Here is a 19,197-nt window from a genome sequence, read left to right as displayed (position 1 = left end):
GCAGTCAATGAGAAAGACGGCCTGCGGAGTTACAGGAGTTATGTCTATGGCTTGACAGCCTCACATGACAAAACGGAAAAGGAGCAATGGGTTTAAGAAGACTGAAAAAGAGCAAAGAGAAGAAAGTTAATTGCTATTCCTTGGAGTCTACCAACACACAGAGGGTTGTAATTGAAGGTCAACTACAAAAGAGAAGTTTATGTTTATAGAGTGCTCACATTTCTAGATTCTAGGCAGTTCATTCTGTGTAGGGCTATGGATTTTAATTGGTGCTCAACATCAGTATTTAATGAGAATGGTATGGCAGCCAGGCTGACAGCATAACCTCTGGAGTATAAGAAGATGAGAAGAAGGGATGATGACATGGATTTCAGAAGACCTCTAAGCAGAGTTAGGGGTTCTCTGGGTCCTTCTGAGCAGCGTAGGTAGCTTCTTACATCCAGGCTCACTTAGTGATTCTTGACTGATAGAGTCTCTCGGGAGAGCATTAGCTCTCTCACTTAAGAAATTCTCAATTGACATTCCACCCCATAGCCACCCACTCCTCTTCTGCACAAGGGCTTTGGGACCATGCACCAGGTATGAATAAATGTCTTCCCTGACCCTGGGGCATGAAGAGACGTCTAAAAGCCCCCTGACTTTGAGAGATGGTTCCTCCCTGTACTGTTATGTTAATGACACTTTATAATTAACAACTTACAACACTGCCCCCTGGCACACTGAGGAAATGGCAAAGCAGCTCTCTGACACTGCCCCCCACCCCCAACACAGATGAAGCCCTGCGGACATGTCAGAATCTAGAAGGATGTGCCTTCTGATGGAGCAGGGAAGAGTCGGTCTGGAGGACTGGGAGCTTGAGACTGGAAGGCACATCAGGGCTGCTTCTCCCATGGACACCAGCAGCGGGGGCGGAAAGGGACCAGGCACCAGGTCACTTCACTTTTGGGGCTTGAGTTTCTTCATGTAATAAAAGGTAGGTACATTCGAAGTGTAGGAGCACTTTTTCTCAGTCTGTGAGCTCCTTCTGGGGTTGGAGGGCAGATTCTAACTTTCCTGCCTGCTCAGTTAAACATCCTGGTGTAACACCCACTGCTCCACATGGTCTTTCCCTGTCACATACCAGCATTTCAAGTGACTCCATCGCAAACTGGGTGCCCCGATCCTAAGGCTGCCTTGTTACCTCCCCGTCTCTCACCCCCTCTCCAGTCAAACTTCTATGATAAGAAGTCTGAGCTCACTGTCTCCCTTTTCTTACTTTTTATTAAAATTTTAATCCCCCCCCCCGTCTAACGTCAATTCTTGCCCATCAGCTACCATATGGTCAAATCCAAGTCAATTCTCATTTTAAATCTTCTTTCATCTCCCTGAAACATTGTCATGTTGGTCCCTCCATCAAATCTTGAAACTGGACCTCTGGATTTCCTAGTTAACTCCTCACTTCTCTAGCTACTCCATTTCAGCAACCTTCCCAAACTTGTCCAAACGTGCCCACCCTTAGATGTGGTTCTTCATGACTCCAACTGGCTCTTTGGAGATTCACCCACATGACACCCACCTTCTTCACTACCACCAGTTAACTGATGAATCCTCAACTCCATGTGCCCAGCAGAGACCATACTCCTCAGCTCCAGATCCAGTTGTGCAACTCTCCTGCTAGATATTTTGGCTTGTAAAATATAGGCAACTTAAATTTGGAAGGTGCAAGCCTGAAATTCAGGTACTGTGCCTTGACTTATACTCTTGTTAAATTCCCTATAGAGGGCAGGCTCTGAGCTTCAAATGCTTGGGTTCAGATTCATGCATTATCACTTATCAGCAATGTGACCCTGGGTGTGCTACTTTACCTCTCCAAGTCTCAAGTTTTCATGCCTAAAATGAAGATAATTTAGCACTAATATTACAATGATTCAATGAAATAATCTACTCAAAGCACAAAGCTAAATCTTTTGTACTTGGTATAGATCCAACAATTACAACTATTGTTGTTGCGATTACTGTTAGAACAATTGTTGTTGTTATTTGTATTTCAACATCCTACTCAGTCACTGAAGCCTTAAACCTGGGAGTCACGCTAGATCTCCCCTGCCCCACCATCCCATTTTCAACCTGTCAGTACATCCTGTTGATTCTCTCTTTTCAACATTCTAGAATCCACTCTGGACTGCTTTCTGCCCTTCTAGACTTCTAGTTGAGTCTCCACAAAGCCACCAGAATAATCTTCTCAAAGTACAAATAGCATCATGTTAATTCCTTGTCTAAAAACTATTTTATGGCTCCTGAAGGCCTATATAATAAAGTCCAAATTCATTTCCAAGATGCACAAGGTCCTCCACAATCTGATTCTTGCTAGCTTCTCGGTTTCAGTTTTAGATGCTTTCCAACCTTGATCCTAAAGTAGTGTCTTCTACACACACTATTCTCCCTCAAAAGCTCTTCCTGGAAATTGTCTACTTAGCAGCTCAAAATGTCCCTGGCCTTTGCCACTTTCCCATTCTTCCCATACTCCAAATCCCTCTCTCCCCAGGCTCCTCTGTTTCCCTCAGGATGACTAATCATATTATGATACTGTGTAAATACTTCTAACACAGAACTTACCACTCATCATAATGTTACTTATTTCCACATTTTCCCCTACTAAACCAGGACTGCTTGAGAAAGAGTACATTGTATTCATCCTGTTTATCCTTTGCAATAGGCACAGAGCCTGGCATGTAAGGAAGTCCTCAATGAGTGTATAAAGGATAGAGGAAAAAATAGACAAAGGCTGCGCCTGAGATTGACTTAGCCGTGATGGCAGGTGCCTTGGCTTGAATGCTTTCCCACCATTGCCACAAACACCGAGTCCTGGGTCTACTACTTTCCTCGACAGCACTGGTACATAAGCCTCATCAGCCCCGGGCACTTCTAGGTGCTCCAACCAACAGGTTCTTACTAATGGCAACAGATGCCTCCTTTCACACCTTCGCATCATTAACAAACTGCTCTTTAATCCAGGAGGGATGGGCAACACAGGCCAAGACAAGTGATTTCTGTCACCGCCCTCCAACCCCCACACTGAAATTCCTCCTCATTTTACAGTCTCCTAGTACAAGAAAAGGAAAGCAGAGCTATTCCTGAGATTAAAGAGCAGGGCATATAGAGGCAGAAAAGGAAGTCTATTTGACTCCCCACTACCCAACAAGCAAAAATAAAATAAAAACCAGCCCGCCTAATGGCTGCCTGATGCTGGAGACTCTACAACGGGAAATTCTTTTCTTTGGCTGACAGCCTTTTTTCCAGGTATGAAGTATGTAGTGCTAGAGCATAACATAAGCCAGAAATCAGTATGAATACATTTATAAGATCTTTCCTTGGGGCTAGATTCTGATAGAAGAGAAGGAAAGGTGGCAGCAGACACCACAGAAGGCAGGAAAGGGCACCCTGCGGGGTATGGAAGCCTGTTGTGTTCTTTATTAATGCCTTGCTTTTATAATCAATGTCTTCCTAAAAGCTGGGTCAGTTTTGTTTATTTTAATTATATTCTACATGCATGAGGAAAGCTGGCTATTTAAAGAAGTTTTCTGAAAATTAAAGCAGATCTTATGTAAGATTTTCCCTTTAAGCCTAGATTTTCTTAAAGCAAAGCATAACAGTATCTCCATCAGTAATGCTTCTGGTTAAATATTAATAATTCAAAAAGGAATAGCACTTAAAAGGAATTGAGCAGGAAGGGACAGAAAACAGGATCTAACCTGTCTCTGCCAAATTCTAAGCAAATCTGATCAGGAATCCCAGAATTCAACCTCTGATCAGAACCATGGCTCTGGGGAGCATAATTCCAGTGACAACTTGCCTGCAAGATCTTGCCTGTCCGTCCTAACTCAAATTGGGTAACATTTTTAAAGCTAAACCACTCTAGAAACAATCTTCATTTAAAGTGAAAATAACACAAGAAACGAATGAGAGGATGAGCCCCAATCTAAGCAGAGACTATCTGCTAACCAGGCAGACGACGAAACACATCAACTTCTTAAAAGATCAGGATGAGAACTAGCTTTGTGAAAATATAAAACACAGGAATCATCTACAATTGAAAAGAGAGAGAGAGAGAAAGCAGAAGGTTGCTGTGGCCGAAATGAACACAATGGTGTGTCCTTTCTTCAAGGAGGACCGCAAGGCTTTTAAGGCTGACTAGTGACAAGAGACATGAAAAGCTTTTCCTTTGTTATCTCCTCCAAATGTGTGGTCCCAGCCCGACTTGGCTGTTCCCCTTTGGCCTCCACGAAAGGAACCATTCTAGACAAAGGAAGGGCTCAGGGTTCCAAGGGATGACTGAGATGCCAAGGGACTCAGCCTGTCTTTAGAACATTGGCTTCTTCTAGCAGCTGACCTGCTGAGGCTGCCGTATGGCCTGAGCCATGACATTCAGTTCAGTATAATAGGGTCTGGGCCCGTGCCTGGTTCTTCCCTCCAGGCTGAGATGACAGAAGTAGAGCATGTTTGCTCTGATTCTACTGGCATGTCTGATGCTGCCTCTATGGAGACATAGCTTTCAGTATCCTCCACAGTGCCTCTTCTTTTTTTTAAGGATTTTCAAAGGATGTGAAAAATACCCAGGCAAGGAAGGACTGAGGATGGGTTGCTGCTCCTATTCCTAGGAAAGAATGAGAAGATAAATTAAGGGACTTAAGGTCCAGGAGTCGTGAAACTAGTGTAGAACCCAGATGTCACTGAAGTCTAGTGATCTACGTTGCTCAGCCCTGCCCATGGCAGGGATTCACTCTAACATGAAGAAGCTCATGTCTTCCTGTTTCATCTTCTGCAAGGCCCCTCACCAGAGGTTCCTAGGTGATGTCATGATTTAAAACAGTTGCTGAAGGGTTTATAGAAGGGTTAAACTTAACAACCAAGAGAAAGAAAAGTGCACTTTAAACTTATTTGTAAAGCCAAAAATTCCTGATCCAAGCACTATGGCTTCCAGATGCCTTTGTATCTGCCCTCCTATTTGAAAACACAGTTAACAGCTGCTTGTCTATGCGAAATGTAGAGAATGATCATTAACTGTTCAGAAGGATCTAAAGCATAGCACTACTATTAATCTGTATTCCATTCAAGAACTGTGACTTGTTTTTAAAAATCCACTTCCTGGGTGAAAAGTACACGGTTCTCTGCTACTGTTGCAATTTCCTGTTAGTTTATAATCGCTTCAAAACAACCTCTAAAAAATGTTCTTTTGTTCTACTGATGCAAATTAAGTCCTCAGTGAGGGTTCAGCCAGCAGTCCTGGACTAATAAATGGCCCAAGTGAATTTTATGGCCAGAGAAATCTCTGTGAGGGCTCAGTCAGGGCCAGAGTCAGTTTACCTGGGAGTCACCTGGAGCCCTTTGTCTGGGCTCTGAATCTATGAGCTTTAGAAACCTCTGTGTTCACAGAAGCAAAATGGGAGTCTATGTAAATTGATGCCAATTTTTGATTTTACCAAATCGATTAAAAACCCAGAGGGTATGAGCAGTCAGGTCCTTCCTCCTCTGGGCTGGAGCCTGAGTGAGCGCTGAGCAGTGTAATACCAACTTGCGAACATGACTCTGGAGCCAGAATGCCTGGGGAGGAGATCCAGCTTTGCCACTTAATTAGCCTCGGGCATCGGACACAACTGAGTGACTTCACTTTCACTTTCATGCACTGGAGAAGGAAATGGCAACCCACTCCAGTGTTCTTGCCTGGAGAATCCCAGGGACGGGGGAGCCTCGTGGGCTGCCATCTATGGGGTCGCACAGTCGGACACGACTGAAGCGACTTAGCAGCAGCAGCAGAAGCAAGCTGCTTAACTGCTCTGTGCTTGTCTCCCTGTTAAGTGGGGAGAATTAGCCGCTCCTCTCAGGGAAAGATGCTGTGAGGACTGGGTGAGGTGCCTAAAGAGGTGAGGTGCCCTGAGCTCCTTTGATCCTGTTCTGTGGTCAGGTGAGTACCCGGAAGGTGCAAGGCTAACCGCACAACCTTGAGGAAGGGCTGTGTGGTTCAAACTATTGCTGGAAAGAATTATGCCTCAAGTGTTATATGACCTTTATTTACATTTATTCTCGCCTCTCCTTATGACTCACCTGAGGGGATGTTAATCTCACCCCAAACATCAAACATATCAAACACACCTGGCAATAACAGGGGCTTGAGAAATCTAGATTCTCTAGGAGCCCAGAGGCCCCACCTCCTCTGGCTTCAGTTTCCTCATCTATAAACAAGGGGTTGGGCTAGAACATCGATGATCCCTAAGGTCCTTCTAAGTCATTAGGTTTTATTGATTCTGACTTAGGTGCCTGAGTTGAAAAGGGCTCTTCACCAAAAGGAACAGAATTCCCAATTCACACTTGTAGATTTTTCCTATAGCATTGGCGTTGCCTAGGATACAAAACGCACATGCTCCCTCTGAACCCCGAGACAGGAGAGCTGTGATCGCTGCCTCTGATCTGTAACACCAAACCACAAACGGGCTCTGTAGTACAAACCGACAGATGCGTTCAACACAGGACGCGTCTCCACACATGCTGACGTGTGTGGATCTGGCATTCTGACTCCAAGCCAGATGGAAAGGCAGAGGGTGCATTTTTCCCCCTCACACTCATGTGGTCTGGGAAATATTGCCTTTAGATGCTGATCTCTAGCTTCTGGACCCAGGGGTGAGGTGGGGAGGGCCCTCCCTCTGGTCAAAAAGATCATTTTCAATTTCTTCTTTAAATTGAGGGACATGCTTGTGGGAAGTTCAGGTCACATATGCCAGGAACCACTAAGTTTCTTAGCCCTTCTCTGCATTCCTAGAGGTACTTGGTAGCTGATCTGCTGGAGGTATTTCACTAACTTCTTCTGTGTATATAGGCAGGGATCAGGAACTCCCAGCTCTCAGTGACAGTCATCCCAGACCAGAGACCACGGGCCATGGGCTGTTCACTTTTATAGCATCCTGCACTTTTTAAAGCAGATATACCTTATCTATTTTGGTCCTTAAAGGTTTAAGACAGAAATTATCTCCACTGAACAACATGTCAGCTTCATGAGGACAGAAGTTACGTCTGTTCTGTTCTCTGCTTTATCTTTACAACCACAACCACTGTGTTGTATGGTACACAGTATCTACTTACAGAATGTTTGCTGAGTGAGTGAATCAGTCTTTATTGTAGAGACCAGGAGTTCAAGAACTGCTGCAGGTCAGGCTTCTAGGTCATCTGTCTCCAGGCTCATTGCTCTATCACCTCAGTGGCTAATGTCAGAGAGGCTCAAAGTGGATTTGCATAGAAAAAGAAAACCCAGGTTCCACAGTGACATTCAGTGAATTTACAAGTTGTTGTTCAGTCACTGAACAGAGTTCTCCTGACTCTGCAACGCCATGGACTACGGCACGCCAGGCTTCCCTGTCCTTCGTTATCTCCCGGGGTTTGCTCAAATTCATGTCCACTGAGTAGGTGATGCCATCCAACCATCTCATCCTCTGCCACCCCCTTCTCCTTTTGCCTTCAATCTTTCCCAGCCTCAGGGTCTTTTCCAATGAACTGGCTCTTTGCATCAGGTCGTTAACGTATTGGAGTTTCAGCTTCAACATCAGTCCTTGCAATGAATATTTAGGGTTGATTTCTTTTAGGATTGACTGGCTTGATCTCCTTGCTGTCCAAGGAGCTTACAACTATGAGGACCCAAAAGGTCCAGAGGTCAGCATTTGGATCTCACTTCTCTTAGAGGACACCTCTTTTAGTACCCCATTTCTGGGTGTATGAATTCACTGAATTCTAAAAACAACACTGTTTCTCCTGTCTGTCGGCCTTGCACATGCTGTGCCTATCACCTCGGGCGCCCTTCTTGTCCTCCCTTTTGCTTCATGGGGTCCGTTTCTAATCAGAGATCACGTCCCACCAGGCTCTCCCCTCTTTTCCTCCACCTGTTGCCAAAACCTGGGCTCGCCTTTTATCAGAGCACATAGCATACAATATGCTATGTACATGATAATAAATATAGATAAATGTATCTATATAATATAGAATATAGAAAATAAAAATAGAATAAATAAACTTCCTTATTTTCTCAATATTCTTTCCCCCCACCCAGCCTCACACTGTGAATTCCTTGAGGGCGAAGACTATGTCCTTTACATCCATAAATATATTCCTTAAAAAGTGGTGGGTACATCGTTGTTTTGTTTTTAATTGGAGTATGATTGCTTTACAATGTTGCGTTAGTTTCTGCTGTACAACAGTGAATCTGCCACCTGTATACATATGTCCCCTCCCTCTTGTACCTCCCTCCCACTCCCCCACCCCACCCCTCTAGGTCATCGAAGAGCACTGAGCTGAGCTCCCTGGGCTATACAGCAGCTTTCCACTAGCTATCTGTTTCACACATGGTATTGTAAACTGTCCATATCACTCTCCCAATTGGTCCCATCCTCCCCTTTCCTCACTATGTCCAAGTCTGCGTCTCTAGTCCTGCCCTGCAAATAGGCTCATCGGTACCATATAGGTTTTGGTTTTATTATTTTTTTTAATGGCTATTGATTAGATGAGTTGATAGATGCAACTCTGTATCTTTTGAAGAAAAAAAGAAAACTTACAAAATCTGGGAAGAGCACCTTTCCCACTCATGGTGAACTGCTAGCAATAGGTTACCCCCAGTCACCAAGTAACAGATACACAGCAACACTGAATGATGTTGCAGTATGTGGGGAAGGTGGTCTCTTACAACTGCTGATCTGACCACAGGAAGACTGGGACTTCCACTGATCTTACTATTGCTGGGATAGATATACAGGACTTTCAATAATGTTCCAGCAATATTCTCTGACCTATTTCCTTTAATGATTAATGCCTTGGAGCTGGGGCCCACAATTCTACCGCTGTCCCAGGCAGCATCCTGGGGAGGTATAGAAAAATAATTGGTGCTTTATTCATGCAAACAGGCTGAACACTGTTGAAATTAGCCTGCTTACCTTTGGAGGGAAAAGTGTGGCTGGCTTTCCTTTTTACCATCCACCCTTATCACAAACTCAGAGCTCCTTGATAAAAAGGAAAGATAAAAAACTCAGGGGAGATGGAGGGTTGGAGGTCTTTTGTATAAAGGATACAGGGACAAAAGTGGGCTTACAAGGAGATTTAGCAGAGAACTGGTAAGTGGTACTTGGAGAAGAAAGTCAGGAGGGACCTCATAATTTCCTCCAAAGTTGTGTCTACACCAAGCTGGGGGACGGAGAGCTGCCTCTTTCATGCTTTACATGCTAAGGTCCCAGACAGCCCTCAGGGTGGCAGGAAATCAAGAAGTAGCAGCCACCAACAGGCATGACCCTCAAGCCAAGGGAGGTGGGGGCATTCCTTTCAGAGGTGCCCTAATCCAAAGTTCCCAGGCCCTAAGCTCTGTCTCGAGTGATCCTTTACTCCTTCTCTGCTTACTGTGTCTTTTGCAGCATCCAGCCTGCCCAAGGGAGAAGAAATGGAGGCCAGAGGAGCAGAGGGATCCCAGGGCAAGGTTACCACTCACACGTGTCAGATTCTTCAGCCTCCCACGCTCTTAGGCCAGCCCAGTGCTTCTATGGAGGTGATATAAGGAAGCATCACTGCTGACTAACTCACCATGGTTTTTTAAAGGGACAAGTGAGAAAGTGAGCGTAAAAATACTCTGTAGATTGTAAAGGTGCTATACGTGTGAAGTAGTAGTGTTATTATCAGTGCTTTATTTAGTCCCAGTCTGCAACAGCACGGTACACTGACATTGCTTCTGCTTTGGTTCAGATGAGTATTATTAACCTTCCTGTTTCCCTGAGTTCCCTGGTGGCTCAGATGGTAAAGTGTCTGCCTATGATGCAGGAGACCCGGGTTCGATTCCTGGGTGGGGAAGATCCCCTGGAGAAGGAAATGGCAACCCACTCCAGTACTCTCGCCTGGAAAATCCCATGGACGGAGGAGCCTGGTGGGCTACAGTCCATGGGGTCGCAAAGAGTCGGACACGACTGAGAGACTTCCCCTTCCCTTCCTTCCTTCCCTGGATGCAGCTACTCTGCAAGTTGAGGGCCTTGATGGGCTGCCGACTCTCGTCTCCTGCTGTTCTCTGGACCAGGGACCATTTCCATGACTTCTCTGATGGCAAGTTCCTACTCATTCCTTAGGACTTTTCACCAGTTTGAACCCTTTTCTGTTTCTTTTTGCAACATTCCATCCATTTTGACTGTGGGTTGACCATGGTAGGTTGCACTGACCATCTACGAGTTTGTCTTTCTTTCTAATGAGAGTGAGTTCCTGGAAGGCAGGATCTGAGACTTCTTAGTGGAAATAAGTTCACGGGCCACTACATGAAATATTTCCCATGCCCACTTCTCTAAGACAGCAGGGCTTGCCTAGTAATATACTCCTCTTTTATTTTCATGGGACATACCTGGAGTTCCAAGTAACACGCACATGTTAGAAACTGGAAAAGTAGAGAAGATTCTGAGCACAACAAGCCATGGTTGAATGCTAAGGAAATACTAGGCACTGTGCTAATAAACACTCCTTAGGAAGCCGGTGCTATTTTCCCAAATTTTCAGATAAGAAAATAAAAAGGTAATCTGCCTCAGGTCACAAAACTAAATAGCAGGGCTTAAGTCAGTTGGACTCCAATGTCTGTGGTCTTAATCACGACACCAGAAAAAGATAATGCAGAAGAAATGGAAAGGAGAAGAGAAAGGGACTTTTTAATTTATTAAGAAAAGCATAGTCGTATTTTTAGCTTGCTTTTATTATTGTTATTTGACGATGTAAACAGCATTCATGTCTTCTTCTAGTCTAATGACCTAGCAGGTAACTGCAGCAAATAAATACAAGATTTTATTAAAGAACAAAATAATAAGAGGACTTTCATGCAGGAAGTGAGCAAAAATCCTGTCTCCCTAAGCCTTGGGAGTTGGTTTCCACCTCTTCTTCCTACCTCCCCCTTTGAAGTGGCCGGGGCCTCTTCCTTACCATCTCTGACCCAGCATCAGAGTCTTCAAGCTGCTTCTGGTGTGTGTGTGTTGGGGGGGCGAGGTGACAGGGCAGGGGTGCAATGGGGACCCACCTCCAAAATCAGGGAACCTTCTTGTTCAGGTGCTCCTCCCGTGTGGACACAAACTGAGGTGGAAAGCCCACCAGGTCCCTCTGCTCCTGGGTCTCCAGGGTTAAAGAAAGCTTTCCTTAAGAATCCCTTCCTGGAAATGTCCAGCAGGCCAGGCAGCATGGATGTGGCAGGGAGCACGTAAGAAGGAAAGTCTGCGCCTCTGAAGGCTCGTCTGCTTCTTTTCTTTTCTATCATCAATGACCAGTAAGAAAACAGCAGAGAGGAAACTCTTGTCCATACTCCATCTCAACCCTGAGAAACGGCTGCAAAAAGGGGGTCAATATGGAAGCCCATAGAAGGAGCCATGAGTCGACAGCCCATCTTCTCACTGTGCCTGAGAATAAACACCCTCATACAATTCACTGAGGAAATGGGGTTTAAGGATATTCTGGTTCTACCACCCATTAGCTATGTGACCTTGGAAAACCTACTTTGCCTTGTACCTGTAAAAAATAGAGAACAAGTAGACTATCTTAAAGGACTGTTTAAAGGTTACAGGCTTAATAGTCAGAAAACCTTGAAAAGTGTGCAGGCAAATAAGTGGTCTTAGCTATTATGGTTATTGCTGTTAGTATCGTTATTGACATAACTCTGTTTCTGTGTTCCCGGCCCTGTGATAATCTAATCTTTCCTGAAGACCACCTCTGGTGATTTCAGTGTCTTCTATGTTCTAAATTCTCTCTTGGAATCTGCCAGCACATCAGATGCTAAACATTTTACTGGTGTAAATGCACCAAATATACTTAAAGTTGTTATTTTTTTTTTTTTTTTTTGAGATGCATCACATATTCAGGCCCACTTCTAATATCTGTCTTAGAAGAAAAGAGCCATGACACAGATGATTAAAAGCCCCAAGACCTGGCTTCCTAGGGAAGGCTGGGGAATGGAAGGAATGCTGCTTGTGGAAAAGTCAGTGGAGACACAACTCAATGACTGAATTCCCTGCTGTGGGAAAGGTGAGTTAAACAATTGGAGAACTCATTCCTGGAGTATTCTAGAAAGCAAGGGTAGAGATCAATGCTATAATACCTCCCAGACTATGATGTTTCAAATATCTAGATTCTTAGCCTCTCAAAAATATGGTCCCCAAACATCATCTACCATTCCCATTTAGAAGTGGGTATGTAGATCCCTCCTTTGAGTCTAGGATATGACTTGCCTGAATAGAGAAGAACATGGTGGAACTGATGTTTTGTCACCTGTGGGTCCAGAAGGTAATGAGTGGGCAGCTTCCAATTTCTGTTTCTTCAGATACTTTTCAACCCAGCCACCATAGTATGGGGCTTCCCAGGTGGCACTAGCGGTAAAAAAAAAATCTGCCCGCCAAGGCAGGAGACACAAAAGACTCAGGATCCAAACCTGGGTTGGGACGATCCCCTGGAGTAGGAAATGGTACCCCACTTCGGTATTCTTGCCTGGAAAATTCCATGACAGAGGAGTCTGGTGGACTACAGTCCATGGGGCCGCAGAGTTGGACACGGCTGAACACACACACACACACACACACACACACACACCCCCCATAGTATGAGGGAGCCCATGCCGTTTAAAATCAGGCCTTCATGAAGAGGCCCATATAGAGAGAGACTAGACTGTGGGTTAGTCTCTGAGACTAAGGCTCAGCCCTAGTTGATCTCCCAGCTTACAGGCAACCACATGGGCTTCCCACATGGGTGGGCCAATTGTGAAGTGGATCCTCCAGCTCATAATTGAGTCACCCTACTTGATTTAAAGTGGAGCAGTGCTGAGTTCTGCTCAAATTGTAGATTTTTTGAGTCAGATGAATGATTGCAATTATTTTAAACACTCAGTTTTGCAATGGTCTCTAATGAAGCTAGATAATTGATATACTGCATGTTTGGGGGAGAATTCTTTCCTAGATCCTTTAAGGTACTCACTGGGGCCTGAAATACTGCTTTGTTTTGCTTTCTCCTCTTGGTCCAGCTGAAGACCGAAATTAGCTGTCAGAGCTGAGTATATGGTAGAGACACAGGAAGCTGCTGGTCAGAATGTAGATGCTAACACAATTTCCAGCCTTCAGACTGTATAGGTGTCAGCAGGACTAAACTTGTTCCTAAAAGGTCTTGTCTCAGTTTCTAAAAAAAATCAGGCTTCTTGTTAATAATCAGGAATGCAAATTAAATCAACAAGGTACCTTTTACAAAAGGCAAATACATGTCTTTTTTCTGAAGGATAATAATGTTAACTGGAATTAATTTACACATGGCAGGGTAAAAAAATTACAACATTTAGAAAACAGTTTGTCAGTGTGTACACACATGCTCCCATTCATTTATGCTAACAATACTAGCCCCGATTCAGTGATTTTTACTTCTTATACTTCATCCTAAGCAAAAGATCTAAAGAAGAACAAGGAAGATGCTTATTTAACATGGAGAAGTAGTAAAAATAAAAGTACATTATACCAGGCTCATGGAATATCATGCAACCACTAAGATGATAATAATGAAGACCAGTAATCCTTAGTTTATGATGTGATACCAAATGGGGAAATCAGAGTGTAAAATTATATGTTCATTAATTACAACTCTATAAAAACAGAGATACATATTGACAAATGTTAAAAGGGTATGAAGGCAAAATAAGCTATTTTAGGATTTTTCCCTTTTAAGAATAATACTTTTAACACTATAAAAGGAGAGATTGAGCAATGATCCATTAAAAATATAAAGTCACTCTCCAACCCAAATAAGCTAAACATTTTCCTGATGAAGGCAATTATTGACCTGTTGACCAAAGCCAAGAACTAATACTTGGATCCTGTGGAATCTGTCTCTTAAAACATTATTTTAGATGATAATGTCTTAGAAAATAAGTCCTCTATAATTTTATATATCATTTTTACACTCTGGGCATCTAATAAAAGAAAACGGAGGTAATTCAGAGATTTCGGTTAAGTTAGCATATCATAATTTTGGCTTTGCTTCCCACCCTGTGCCACCGCGCCCCCCTCCCCCACTTTTAACCTTCAGTTTTTTCTTTCCTAGGCTTCCAAAATATAAAGTGCTAAAATAAAACCAGCAACAGCAGTTTCTACTTTTAAAGTGAACTTTAATATGATTTTCACAAAAATCCATCCCAATTCAAAATCACTGCTGTTCTCCTGGTGCTAGTAAGATGGTGTTTGTCTTTTGCATTAAAAATTAAGAATTCTAGTCACATAGGAGAAAGAAAACCTGGTTTAGACTTCTCAGTGATCAAACGCATGCCAGTAAAAGCAAAAGAATAACTGATTGCAATTGTGTCCTTGGATATTTAAAGCCAAACCCATTTTCACCCTGGTGGTTTAAACATTGGCTTTAAGGTCTCCTTTCTCTATCCTAAAAACATGCACAGGAAAATGCAGAAGAAAGACCTGGCTCACTCAAATTTCAAACATCCTCTTATAGCCCGGTGAGCAGAGTGGCAAGAAGTAAGGATGACTTCTCTGCCAGCCTTCTTGCTGGGGTCATCAGCCTACTTCACCATGAGCCACATAAGTGCCATTCTAAGCATTAAACATACTTTTATTTGTGTGTGTAGCCAAACATTAAGTACACATTTTCCTAAGCTAATGTCCAAGCAGAGCTGTTTACAATTTACTTTAAAAGATAAATGGCTGCAGGAACACTGACTCCATTTCAGAATTTGGTCGCATTGAGCCATTTTTCTTAGTCATAAAATAAATTCCATAGTACAGAAAGATAATTCCATAATTCTGCTTCTAGGTATTAGAGCAACAAGAAGTCAGACATCAGCTCCATCTGTAGCCCTTTTTGAATCAGCCCACTCAACACTAATATAAATGTAAACACATCAGTCAGCCAGTCATTAGGGGCTCAAGAAAAGTCTTGGGAGCTAAAGTATAAACTCCCATTTGGTTCCAAGGCTCCTAAGTTAAGCATCTTATTGCACACACACAATAAAACAGGCAGAAGTCGAGATGTTCTCTACCAAGATAAACTAAAATTAAATGAGGTTAAATTAAATTAAAATAAATGAATAAACAACCCCTAAACTGAGTAACTTTTAGGAGGCCAAAAGAGATGATACTTCCAGCTCTCAAAAGTCAAAAAGATTACTATTTTTTCTCTCATATACACACCTTAAATCGAGTTGTTTAAAAGAATCTACATTAACACCTCTTGATCAGTGTCAAAGTAAAAATTCCTTAATATTTAAGCGATGAAGTCTGTAGCATCAAGACTTTGATTTTAATTGGCTCGTGGTACTGTGGCTTACCCTGGAGATATTTGTGGGCTTTCACATTACAGAACAGCCTCCCATCTCTGTATTTAACAGGCCAACAATATGTTTGTAAAGTGGAAAAGGTCCACTTAAATGATGTAAATGTTTAGGTGGGTGATGAGAGATACTTGGAGCACCAAATTCTCTTGTGATCTAAAATCTGCTCAAGTGGAAGGTGGCTCCAGGCAGAAATGAAGATCCATCTAAAAATGATAATTGCCACATCTCAATTAAAGTTGTTTTTCTTTGATAGTCTTTATTTAATATGTATTTACTTATCAAGTTGGTACCTCAACTTGATAAAAAACCTGAGTATACCTGAAATCCATGCTTCCCATTCAACAGCTATAAGTTTTAATACAGAATTTGCAAGTGTTCTGAAGTGTCATAATGACTGAACCAGAAAAACCATGGTTCTCACACAGAGTAAATGCAGATTCATTGGTGGTGCCTCTTTCTTGAACCTTGGAGAGACTGGGTCACCACGGAACTAGATATTTGGGCCACCATGAGTAGAGGGGCACCTTTTCTGAAAGTTAAAACTAAGTTTATGACTACCCAGAAATTGGGTCATTTGTAGAGAGACGTGGATGGACCTGGGCTTCCCAGATGGCACTAGTGGTAAAGAACCTGCCTGCCAACACAGGAGGTGCATTAGAGACACGCGTTTGATCCCTGGGTTGGGAAGACCCCCTGGAGGAGGCCACAGCAACCCGCTTCAGTATTCTTGCCTGGAGAATCCCATCAAGAGAGGAGCCTGGTGAGCTATAGTTCATGTGGTCACAAAGAGTCGGACACAACCAAAGTGACTTAGCACACACACATGGATGGACTTAGAGACTGTCATCAGAGTGAAGTGAGCCAGAAAGAGAAAAACAAACATCGTATATTAATGCATATATGTGGAATCTGAGAAAACCTGGTAGAGACGATCTTATGTACAAAGCAGAAATAAAGACACAGGCTTAGAGAACAAATGTGTGGATACCAAGGGGGAAAGGGGAGGGTGGGATGAATTGGGAGGCTGGGATGGACATACATACACTATTGATACTATGTATAAAATAGATGACTAATGAGGACCTACTGCATAGCTCAGGGAACTCTACTCAGTGCTCTGTGGTGACCTAAATGGGAAGGAAATAAAAAAAAGAGGGGACATAGTATGCATATAGCTGGTTCACTTTCCTGTATAGTAGAAACTAATACAACATTGTAAAGCAACTATGCTCCAATAAAAATGTTAAAGAAAAGACTACACAGAATAGACCCAGAACCAGCATTCACTTGGCACCACATTGTGGGGTCTGTTTTGACTGGTCAGTGGCCCATGCCAGTGGGCTGGCTAAATAGTTTATCACCTTGTAATATACAAAACTGGGGCAGTATATTAGAGAACTCTCAAGGATGCCAATATTTGTATATTAGAGTTTTAAAGTCTCAGATATAGATTTTTTTTCTAAGCGTGGCAAAAGTCCTGGAGTGAGTTACATCTCCTCTGGGATATCAGCATAAAATCTATCGAGAGGAAAGGACAGATCCAAATGAAATGAGCAGAATAATTCCAGTGCTGAATCAATTTGATTCTATGTTATAAAATCACCATACAGCATGTAGGCCTAGTCTAGAGGTCAAAAGTTTTAGCTATACAGCTCAACTTCTCAAGAAGAGTCCTGACTTCTACTTTTTTTTTGATCTCATATAATCCCCATACCATAATTTTGAGAGTCTAGTCACCCCAGTTATAACCCAAACCCAGGCCTGACATCATTTGACACTCATGTCTTATACTCTCTTGAAGTGAGCAGATTACTAGCAGTGGCCCTGAACACCACGTCTATTCTGCCTCAATTTACAACTGAGAGAACCCAGGGAAATTATGTGCCTTGCCTGAGTGTGCAGAGCCAGAAAACATGCCTCTTTCCAACTCATGTCTATCTACTCAGATGCTACAGAATAAATGGCATTGGTAAAAAGGAGCAATCAGGCAAGGCTACATGATAAGCAGGGACCAGTGCAAAATGAAAACAAGGGCTCCTTATTCAAAAATTATTAAGAATTTCAAGATGGCTAGAGCAGCACATTCTGGGCATGGGGCCAAGTGTGAGTGCACAAGTAACACATCCATGAAACTGATCCTGGCTGCAGTTATGTCAGTACTTACTAAACTGTGACTCTTTGAAGGCCAAGGGGAAGAACATCTCTTTGAACGCTGAATAAGGTCAAAAATGATCTACCATGTGGATAAGTGAATGAATGTGTAGGTGAATGAGTGAAAGAATGCAGCTAGAAAATTACACCTCAGACCCAGGGACAGGTTGAGTTAATACAGTAAGTCACCCTGAGAACTTGGTCCATTATTTAAGTGACACAATTCATAATCTGAAAATACTTCACAACACAAAAAATTTCCTAGCCCCAGCATAAGTAAGTTGCCAGTACCATGTCCAAAATGTGAGCAGCGAGCTTTACATGTGATAGTGTTACAATACTTTTATGTGCTCAAGAAATGCCAGCTTCTTAGCAGAACTGCTCTTATGTTCTTTTTCTCTTTGTGTTTAGAAGTAGCTATCCAGATATATTTTACAGAGCCTATCCATGTGCAGAACTACAAAATACTTCAGATGCGAGTATTTCATATATTGCCAAGCATCCCTGATTTGAAAACAGTAGTAATAATAACAACACAACAATTTGTTGAGTTTTATTATGTCAGATACCATGCTCAGTGCTTTGCATATATTTCTCCTGAAGAAAGACCTCAAAACATCAAACTGTGAATGAAGGAGATATATTATCCTGATTTTCCAGTGAGGAAAACAAGGTTCCAAGAGGTCGAGTGGCACATCAGACAGAATTTGCCTTTAGGACTGTTTGGACTCCTGAAGACTAATAGTTCTTTGGAAGGTTGGCTATACACAAAACAGCGGAGCAAGGGCTACGGCCTGCCTTTAAGGAATGAGACTTTTATCTGATAAGGGCTGAGTGAAGTTTCACTTTGGTGAGCAAAAATGCAGTCATAAAACCCTGAAAGTAGCAATTTCTGATATTGAAAATCTAGGTGGTTAATTTTATAGCTTATTGCAAATTTGGATAAAGACAGGTAAAGGAGGAGCCTCCTCACCTATCTTTTATGGGGCTTTAGGATCTGATTCACTGCATTACTGTAACAGGAAAAGAGGCTGAACACTATACTCAGAGTGAAGGAAGACTTCTCCAGGCTGAGATTTCCACTCAGGTAGTCTGCAATATATTTCATTAAGGGACAGAAAGGCAAAAATGTGGGTAACATTCATGATGACGACTCACATTTGTCTCAGAACTGAAGAGAAGAGAGTTAATGTTTCTGTCTCTACCTCTCCAGATAGAAGTGGCTTCCTAATTATGGCTTATATTTATTATGATGTTTCAAAGTGTAAATCTGGCAGGGGTATCTTACGTCTCATTTAAAACAAGCCATAGGGAAGAAAAAAAAGAAAAAAAATATGAGAGCAAATTCATTTGATATATCCTGTCCACTTTTTTGTAGCATTGCCCACCAATGCCATAGTTTTTACATTTTTAAACTGCCTAATTAAATGATAGTGCTGTTCCAGGGATGCAAAATTTTTTCATAATGGCAGAAAAATATTTCTGGCCAAATGCCAAAGTTTTCTAGCTTGTAAGCCCTCATGAACATGTTTATGTAATGTTACACGGCGTGTATACAACATGCATATATAACAAAGTATAAATACAAATTCTGTTGTTGTTCAGTTGAAAATAGTTTGTAACAAAATGCTGATTTTGTACATGTTTTCAATAATAAACCAGTCTCCTCCATGTAAGCTGATCGTAGTGGTCCCATTCTCTGCCCAAGACTGCCG

The 19,197-nt window shown here is 42.5% G+C and overlaps 1 protein-coding gene and 1 non-coding gene across 12 annotated transcripts in view; one reads left to right on the top strand and one right to left on the bottom strand.

The window, feature by feature from the left end:
• SEMA6D (semaphorin 6D) overlaps window positions 1–19,197 on the bottom strand; it is a 58,577-nt gene that overhangs the window by 24,634 nt on the left and 14,746 nt on the right. The gene's annotated exons all lie outside the window — the stretch shown is intronic.
• On the top strand, window positions 9,778–9,849 carry TRNAH-AUG. Its single transcript has one exon. It is a non-coding gene; the product is annotated as a tRNA-His (tRNA).

Source organism: Bubalus bubalis, chromosome 11, assembly GCF_019923935.1.
Source record: "Bubalus bubalis isolate 160015118507 breed Murrah chromosome 11, NDDB_SH_1, whole genome shotgun sequence".
Taxonomy (NCBI): Eukaryota; Metazoa; Chordata; class Mammalia; order Artiodactyla; family Bovidae; genus Bubalus; species Bubalus bubalis.
This window is presented reverse-complemented; position numbering and strand designations above follow the sequence as displayed.